A 7,886-nucleotide genomic window follows, 5' to 3' on the forward strand; every position below is an offset into this window, starting at 1 on the left:
GGAAAGTTGTAAGTACAAAGATGAGTTCTTAAGATTTGTATTTTAGGTAGAACATTCTGGAGGCTGTGGAGAATATATTTGTGGGGAAACATATTGAATGTAGGGAGACCAGGTAGAAGGTTGTATTTCTGGTGGGGATGTTGAGAATCCGGATTAAGAGAATAATCATATGGATAGGAAAAAAAAAAAAAAAAAGGTTGGTTTCATGAAATATTTAGGATGGAAACTTAGTAGAACCTGTTAGTGAACCTGCATGTCATGTAGGTAAAGGATATGGAGAAAAAAAGACAACTCCTGTGCTAGGCAGAGTTTCCAGGACAATGTTGTCTCACCTCAGGATGAAACGTGTAGTACACTAGAAAGCAAACATGTAGGCAAATGATGTGTTCACTTTGGTGCATGTTGGATTAGAGGATCTATGGGATAGAAACCCTCAAACTATTGTGTTAGCACTTGACCCTGATTCTGATACTCAGGGATAAGGCTTCATCTGAAGTTTGACTTTGAGAAGCATCATCAGCGTGTGGTGTTTCATATGACAGTTACTATTTCTTGGAAATATCATTTAAAACAAAAAATTGAGGAAATAGAAGACACACGCATACCTTTAAAATCTCACTTTCACTTAGTACCGATAAATGCATAATCATTTTCCTTCACTTGGAGTGAGACCAGGCCATTACCTTGACCATGGTTTTCCTAAATAGTTTCCCATTTCAGTCTCTCTAAAATTGAATAAGAATTTAGGAATATGTGTGAAGAAATAACACTAAATCTTTTTCATTTTTTATGATTTTTTTCATATTTTTTGATAGCCTTGTTCACTCTTAGCTAGAATAAAATTTTTTACCTACTTGCATTTAGCGTCCATTTCTAGAACACCCAACATGGTTTTCAACAATTCTCTTTTCACAAGTTATGAATTTACAAAGTATTTTAACCAAATTGCATTATCACAGTATCAAATTCAACTGTCATAAAAAGTTTTTTCTCCTAAAATATACTTGACTCTCTCTCAGTGGGCAACAGCAGAAATTAGAAGGGCAAACAGCTAGTTAAACGTATTCAGCAGGACTCCACTAGTGCTTTTCGTATAATGTAAGGGGGGCAAAAGAGAGAAGGAAAGAAATGGATAAATAGCATAAAACATAGCTACAACAATTTTCAAATCTGTAGATGGGTATGAGACATAAATAGGTACTCGCAGTCACTTTTTTCAAGCATGCCTTCCGTATTCACTTACTTTAGTCAGCACTTCAATGAGACAGAATTCTTTACTTATTGTACATGACCCAAATCTTCATTCCTGCAGGGTCTGAGTCCTTGATGTTCTAGTCTTTTTTGGGGCTTCTGTAGTTTTCTTTGGTCTGATTACTGGACAAGAGAATACTAAGAGGAACTGTAGTGAGTAGAGAACTTCCTCATCTACTCCATGGCATAGCACATTTCTCCTCCAGTCTAGTAGGTACCCTTTCTATTTTATAATAGTATGCTGCTGTGAAGGTATGATTTTATGGTGCAATGGACCAGATGATGTCATTTCTTCTGGATGGGAAACCAGGTTGTAAAATCATGTGGTATCCTCCGGACAGAAGCTTAGTATATACCAGGGCCTACTGGCAAGCTAGAAACTACTTTTAAAATGGAAAAGAATTGCCAGCAGAGGGGAGCAAGGTCTTACTTTAAACCTGGGGCACCTGTGCTGAGATTCCTTTACTGGAACTTGCCACTCTTTCTGTATCAACATCTTTGTCTGCCCCAGACACTTCAAATACCATTGTGTCTACTGGGTCTCAAGACTTAAATGTCAGCTTGCACTGCAGCCTGAAACTGCCAATGTAGTTTATTTCTTTCAGTCCAACTGGCAACCTTATAGCTTAAGGCTAATAAATGTGTCAGAGCAGCATGCCCAAATGCAGTACACATTGCCTGCAAAATCCAGACAAGTCTACCAAGCATGGCTTCTTTCTTTGTGGTGGGTGGAAAAAGCACAATTAGCCTCAAGTCACTGGGTGCTTGAGAAATTCACTTATGAGGCTGACCCTTTAATATCTGAGGGGTTTATCTCCCACACGCTGTCATGCATATTATAACTAAGGCATCTAAGTGGCTTACTACTTCTTATTCATCAGGTTCAATTAACATGGTGTCAACAATATAGTGTATCAATGTCAAGTTCTGCTATTATCGAGGTTATATCCAGAGCAGTCCCTGTACCTCTCTTGAGGATATAGTGGGATAAATATTATTTGGGATATAATATAGGGATATAATATTTGAATGTAATTATTGGTATGGAGACAATGAGAGATGTTGGAGTGAGAAAGAATTGGCTTCATCTTGGGAATCAACTATTCCATGCAGACATCCCCCTCCAGCTATAGGGGATGGCTCCCTTGCAGAGAGGTTGAAAGGTTGAAAGGTTGACTTCTGCTTCTGTTTCTGCTTACACAGCAATTCTGAAGAATTCAGAATTTAAAGACTCCCAATGTCATCCAGGTTTGTACGAATGTGTTTATTCAATGCACCAGAATTCCAGTCCTTGCTTACCAACACCATTATATTATAGATAATATAGTCTTTATATTGAGACTATAATATATACTTATAGTTACACCATTTAATATAATATCTATACCTAACTGCTAGAACACCTTGTTGTTTACTTCGGTTTCTTCAAGCCATAAATTCCTTGCTACATTAGGAGAGGAGGGACGCATTCAAAACTTCAAAGAGGATTTTTGATATTCATACATATTCCTAATTGCATGCTCATTGGCTTTAATTTCTTGTATCTCCTCTGTTTGTTCTCTGGGGCCAGAGAAAAAAGCTGGATGACTCCAATATTACAAATTATTACTGTCGTTTCAACAACAAAATGCCACACATACCCAATTTCCCTCCAGTTCCACTTTGTCTTATACGGCCAACAGTGAAAATGTTTATAATCATGGTGCCAACATCTTCTATAGATCATCAAAGTCCCATTCCCCCTCCCCTGTAAGAACTATATCCTCTGTTCCTCAAAATATGTGAGCAATCTAATGCTTGAATCCCATTGTAAGGTTCTATCTCCTAGGGCCACTTGCAAACATTGCTCTGTATCTGCGTCCCAGTGGAAAAGAGATGACATATACAAAAAGAATTATACAAAGATATTCTACTTATAAAATGTATGTAAGTAAAGGAAACCACAAAATTTGGTATAATAATTTGTACAATATCCAGGGTAGTAGCAGCAGGGCCACTGACATCCTTAGGCTGAAAGGAATTAATGGAGGAATCCAGTATCTGAATCTAGGAAGAGAGAGTCAGAAGAAGGCCGTCTTGAAAGAAGACCTGATCTTTGACTGGAGACATAGGTCACCTGAAGTGACCCATCAAAAGGAAAACAGAGGAAGAAATATTCCAACCTCACTTTGCTTTCTTCCTCCAATCACCCGACCAGGATCCCTGTTGGCTAAAGTCAGTTGAGAGTCAGAGTGAGGGAAGTCACTGACGCAGCTCCTACAGGTCAGCCATCAGGAACAGAAAGCAGGACAGAGAAGGAGACAGTATAATTTGAAGAGGAAACAGAAATATGTGCATGTTGGCCATTCTTTATTAAACTTAATGAAGATTCAGATAAATGTTAGGATATGAAATGAATCACTAGGCAGAGACACCAAAAATTGTGTTTCATAGCAGCTATTGATGGGGAAGACATTGTTTTTCATTCCCAATAGTTGGCAACTTGATGGCTTGGGTGACTTTGCAAGTGTACCTAGAGGAAAGGCAGGGAAAAAAAGACAGTATAACGTCCATCTGACCTGAGTTCACATTATACCTTTAGACAAAGAAGATAATGTAGGAGATGCTTTCACAAGAGTTTCTGTGTCATTTTGGATTACATCCACCCCAAATCTGCTTGGATCATGATATAACTATGTCAGATGAAGATCCAAGGAAGTCTACGTGACTTTGGCAGGTTGAGATTTTGTATTATGGGAACATCTTAGAGAGTACATAGATTTTCTCACAATAGCACCAATATCAAACTTGGGGGTGGGGTGGGGGTACATCATCAAATGGCTTCATTAATATCACATATGATGAAGGACCAGATCTGAAGAACTGGGAGGACTTATTGTGAGATTCCCAGAAGACAGAGCAGGAATCTGTTGGTGGCTGTTACTGTATTCTATAGGAGGAGACAAGAGCCCAGTAAATTTTGAACAAAAAAGCAGGGATTTAAGGCACTGGAAGAGAAAAAACAAGTTGCCCAAATGGTCTGTTATCAAAATCAACTAAGATCTCCAAAACAAGGAAGCCTCAGGCGAGGGAGGTGGCTTGGTTCTGTGTCTAGCTGTGTCCCTGGTACTGTATTTATTCAAAATAGGCTTCTTTGAAATAAAATGCCCCTGTAATCAAAGTTTAAGTCAGGGGCTTGCATTAACAAACAAGCAAAACCTGTAGGAGCTTCCCCTATAGCAGTTTACATCTTGAAATCAGTTTTGGGGGATTGGTTTGCTTTCCTGCATGACCAAACTTGAAATTAGTCTGATCTTCTGAAACTGCTTTCTTTTATGGAAATTTATGGATAGGAATACAACCCTAATTTAATACCTAGGAAAGCCACGAATTTGCTATTGTTTTCAACATAGATTAATAAGAAGTGTAAAGAAATTACCCTCTGGTTAAAGCCTCTGCCTTCAGCTCAGGTCGTGATCTCAGGGTCCTGGGATCGAGCCCCGCATCAAGCCCCACATCAGGCTCTCTGATCAGCAGGGAGCCTGCCTTCCCCCACTCTCTCTGCCTGCCTCTCTGCCTACTTGTGATTTCTGTCTATCAAATAAATTTTTTTTAAAAAATTAAAAAAAAAAAGAAATTACCCTCTGGTAGTCTGTCTTTCTGGAATATACCAAACATAATCCATAGGAAACTTTTTTGTTTTTTTAATAAGGGCAATTGTCCTTCAGGAGGTTTTGTTTTGTTTTGTTTTGTTTTAAGACTTATTTATTTGACAGAGAAAGACACAGCAAGAGGGAACATAAGCAGGGGGAGTGGGAGAGGGAGAAGCAGGCTACCCCCCTGAGCAGGGAGACCAATTCAGGGCTTGATCCCAGGATCCTGAGATCATGACCTGATCTGAAGGCAGACGCTAACAACTGTTACCCAGTTGCTCCAGGAGTTTTAAAAAGCCAATTCAAATCAGATAATATTGCAGTACCGAAGGCTAGGGACCTAATCAACACAAACATTGGTAATATGTCAGATCTAGAGTTCAGAAGGACAATTCTCAAGGTTCTAGCCAGGCTCGAAAAAGGCATGGAAGATATTAGAGAAACCCTTTCTGGAGAGATAAAAGCGCTTTCTGGAGAAATAAAAGAACTAAAATCTAACTAACTTGAAATAAAAAAAATCTATTACTGAGGTGCAATAAAAAATGGAGGCTCTTACTGCTAGGATAAATGAGGCAGAAGAAAGAATTAGTGATATAGAAGACCAAATGACAGAGAATAAAGAAGCTGAGCAAAAGAAGGACAGACAGCTACTGGACTGAGGGGAGAATTCGAGAGATAAGTGACCCCATAAGACAAAACAACATTAGAATAATTGGGATTCCAGAAGAAGAAGAAAGAGAGAGGGGAGCAGAAGGTATATTGGAGAGAATTATTGGAGAGAATTTCCCTAATATGGCAAAGGGAAGAAGCATCAAAATCCAGGAGGTGCAGAGAACTCCCCTCAAAAGCAACAAGAATAGGTCCACACCCTGTCACCTAATAGTAAAATTTACAAGTCTTAGCGACAAAGAGAAAATCCTGAAAGTAGCCCAGGAAAAGAAGTCTGTAACATACAATAGTAAAAATATTAGATTGGCAGCAGACTTATCCACAGAGACCTGGCAGGCCAGAAAGAACTGGCATGATATATGCAGAGCACTAAATGAGAAAAACATGAAGCCAAGGATACTATATCCAGCTAGGCTATCATTGAAAATAGAAGGAAAGACAAAAAGCTTCCAGGACAAACAAAAACTGAAAGAATTTGCAAATACCAAACCAGCTCTACAGGAAATATTGAAAGGGGTCCTCTAAGCAAAGAGAGAGCCTAAAAGTAGTAGATCAGAAAGGAACAGAGACAATATACAGTAACAGTCACCTTACAGGCAATACAATGGCACTAAATTCATATCTCTCAATAGTTACCCTGAATGTTAATGGGCTAAATGCCCCAATCAAAAGACACAGAGTATCAGAATGGATAAAAAAACAAAACCCAGGGGTGCCTGGGTGGCTCAGTGGGTTAAGCTGCTGCCTTCAGCTCAGGTCATGATCTCAGAGTCCTGGGATCGAGCCCCGCATCGGGGTCTCTGCTCAGCAGGGAGCCTGCTTCCTCCTCTCTCTCTGCCTGCCTCTCTGCCTGCTTGTGATCTCTCTGTCAAATAAATAAATAAAATCTTTAAAAAAAAAAAAACCATCAATATGTTGCCTACAAGAAACTCATTTTAGATCTGAAGACATCTCCAGATTTAAAGTGAGGGGGTGGAAAACAATTTACCATGCTAATGGACATCAGAAGAAAGCTGGGGTGGCAATCTTTATATCAGATCAATTAGATTTTAAGCCAAAGACTATAATAAGAGATGAGGAAGGACACTATATCATACTCAAAGGGTCTGTCCAACAAGAAGATCTAACAATTTTAAATATCTATGCCCCTAACATGGGAGCAGCCAATTATAAAACAATTAATAACAAAATCAAAGAAACACATTGACAAAAATACAATAATAGTAGGGGACTTTAACACTCCCCTCACTGAAATGGACAAATCATCCAAGCAAAAGATCAACAAGGAAATAAAGACCTTAAATGACACACTGGACCAGATGGACATCACAGATATATTCAGAACATTTCATCTCAAAGCAACAGAATACACATTCTTCTCTAGTGCACATGAACATTCTCCAAAAGAGATCAATCCTGGGTCATAAATCAGGTCTCAACCAGTATCAAAAGATTGGGATCATTCCCTGCATATTTTCAGACCACAATGCTCTGAAGCTAGAACTCAATCACAAGAGAAAATTTGGAAAGAACACAAATACATGGAGACTAAACAGCATTCTTCTAAAGAATGAATGGATCAACGAGGAAATTAAAGAAGAATTGAAAAAATTCATGGAAACAAATGATAATGAAAACACAATGGTTCAAAATCTGTGGGACACAGCAAAGGCAGTCCTGAGAGGAAAATATATACAGTACAAGCCTTTCTCAAGAAACAAGAAAGGTCTCAAATACACAACCTAACCCTACACCTAAAGGAGCTGGAGAAAGAACAACAAAGAAAGCCTAAGCCCAGCAGGAGAAGAGAAATAATAAAGACCAGAGCAGAAATCAATGAAATAGAAACAAACAAACAAACAAACAAAAAACAACAACAACAACAACAACAACAAAAAAAAAACAAAACAAAACAAAAAACAAACAACAGAACAAATCAACGAAACTAGGAGCTGGTTCTTTGAAAGAATTAATAAGATTGATAAACCCCTGGCCAGACTTATCAAAAAGAAAAGAGAAAGGACCCAAATAAATAAAATCATGAATGAAAGAGGAGAGATCACAACGAACACCAAAGAAATACAGACAATCATAAGAACATACTATGAGCAACTCTACACAAGCGAATTTGACAATCTGGAAGAAATGGATGCATTCCTAGAGACATATAAACTACCACAACTGAACCAGAAAGAATTAGAAAACCTGAACAGACCCATAACCAGTAAGGAGATTGAAACAGTCATCAAAAATCTCCAAACAAACAAAAGCCCAGGGCCAGACGGCTTCCCGGGGGAATTCTACCAAACATTTAAAGAAGAACTGATTCCTATT

Source organism: Lutra lutra, chromosome 2 (genome assembly GCF_902655055.1).
Source record: "Lutra lutra chromosome 2, mLutLut1.2, whole genome shotgun sequence".
In the NCBI taxonomy this organism is placed as follows: domain Eukaryota; kingdom Metazoa; phylum Chordata; class Mammalia; order Carnivora; family Mustelidae; genus Lutra; species Lutra lutra.